Source organism: Olea europaea, unplaced genomic scaffold (genome assembly GCF_002742605.1).
Source record: "Olea europaea var. sylvestris unplaced genomic scaffold, O_europaea_v1 scaffold30865, whole genome shotgun sequence".
In the NCBI taxonomy this organism is placed as follows: Eukaryota; Viridiplantae; Streptophyta; class Magnoliopsida; order Lamiales; family Oleaceae; genus Olea; species Olea europaea.
The window spans coordinates 1-1,335 of NW_019249598.1; the positions used below are offsets into that span (position 1 = coordinate 1).

The 1,335-nt window shown below is 35.1% G+C and overlaps 1 long non-coding RNA gene across 1 annotated transcript; it reads right to left on the reverse strand.

Annotated features, from left to right (window-relative positions):
- Positions 1 to 141: 141 nt before the first annotated feature.
- Positions 142 to 1,335, reverse strand: LOC111385089. Its single transcript, XR_002701011.1, has 3 exons — positions 1,313 to 1,335; positions 1,148 to 1,225; positions 142 to 717 (listed from the first exon to the last, which is right to left on the reverse strand). It is a non-coding gene; the product is annotated as an uncharacterized LOC111385089 (long non-coding RNA).

A 1,335-nucleotide genomic window follows, 5' to 3' on the forward strand; every position in this document is an offset into this window, starting at 1 on the left:
ATTTGAGCAAGGGTTTAAAGAAGAGTCAGAGCAAATTGAGTTGACCTGACAGTGGCCATCTTGAGCCTCTCCAAAAGCAACTGTACACAACCCAATTGTAGCTTTGAACAGTTAATACAGTTGATCTATGACAACCAAAAGGGAAATCAAATTCTCTGAATTTCATTTATTGAAATTTGAAAGAGTAATTTCAATAACTACATAAAATTATGGAGCTATGGCGCCGCGACTCTTTTACACATTTCACGGCATCAAGAAATACATAAAAAAGGCAGGACAAGACACTAAAAGATTACAAACAATATATTATGTCAAAAAAATACCAAAATAAGCAAGAACCTCATTATTGATCACCATTATTCAATCGATATGTTCCAACTTCAATTTTCTATAAAACGAATATTCTCCTGTGAATGCCATAAATCTTCTCTCATATGGATGATATTTTGAATATATCGAATATCTTTACACGAGGCTTGTCTCCCAGGAACTTGTAATCTTTAGCTCTGCTTAGAGGAATACCAGAGTTTCTTCTGGCAAATCAGTATCTTTTCCTTTTCTACGCCGTATTCTGTGTCTTCTTTACGACAACTCCATTTCATCCCCTTGGCTATGGTAGCAATGGCATCCATGAAGTAGCTTGATTCCCGGATAATTGCATATCCATTTGGCCGGAGGATCCGATCCATCTCGAGAAGAACATGCTTCATTTCACACCTTTACAAGAGCATACTTATGTCAAAATAACAAATACTTGCTGGTTGAAAGAAAAATGGATAATAATATAGAAAGGGCAAAAAAAAAAAAAAACCTCATATTTTTTCCTCTTTATGTGAATTTCCTCTTTATGTGAATAAAATAGAGCAACTAAATAAATAATAACAGAAATAATTGAGCAATATCAGAGACAATATTTATGTAGCCTAAGGGTTTTCTTATTGATGATAGTGACGATAGCGCGGGTTCAATTCCCATCATTAACCAATAACTAAAATGATACTTGTCACAGGAATCTTTCACAAACTTTCCAACTAATATTATCAACTAATCAGACAATGTGCCAACATCCATGGACATAGCAGGCGCAATTAAGTCGAGAGAAAATGTATGTGTAAATTTCATCTGTAAAATACAGTTGGTGCCTTACCTATGACTTTCCCCTGTGAAGAGACCATCGACATGAAGCAGATCATATGTTCGAGGATATGTTGAGAACGCTTCACACCTAGGAAAAAAGATGGTCCAGAGAATCAAAAAAATCACTTGCTCAGACAAGTTATTAAAAGAAACCTAGTACACAAAGTATAATTACCAGTCATGGTAGGTTCCTATAAG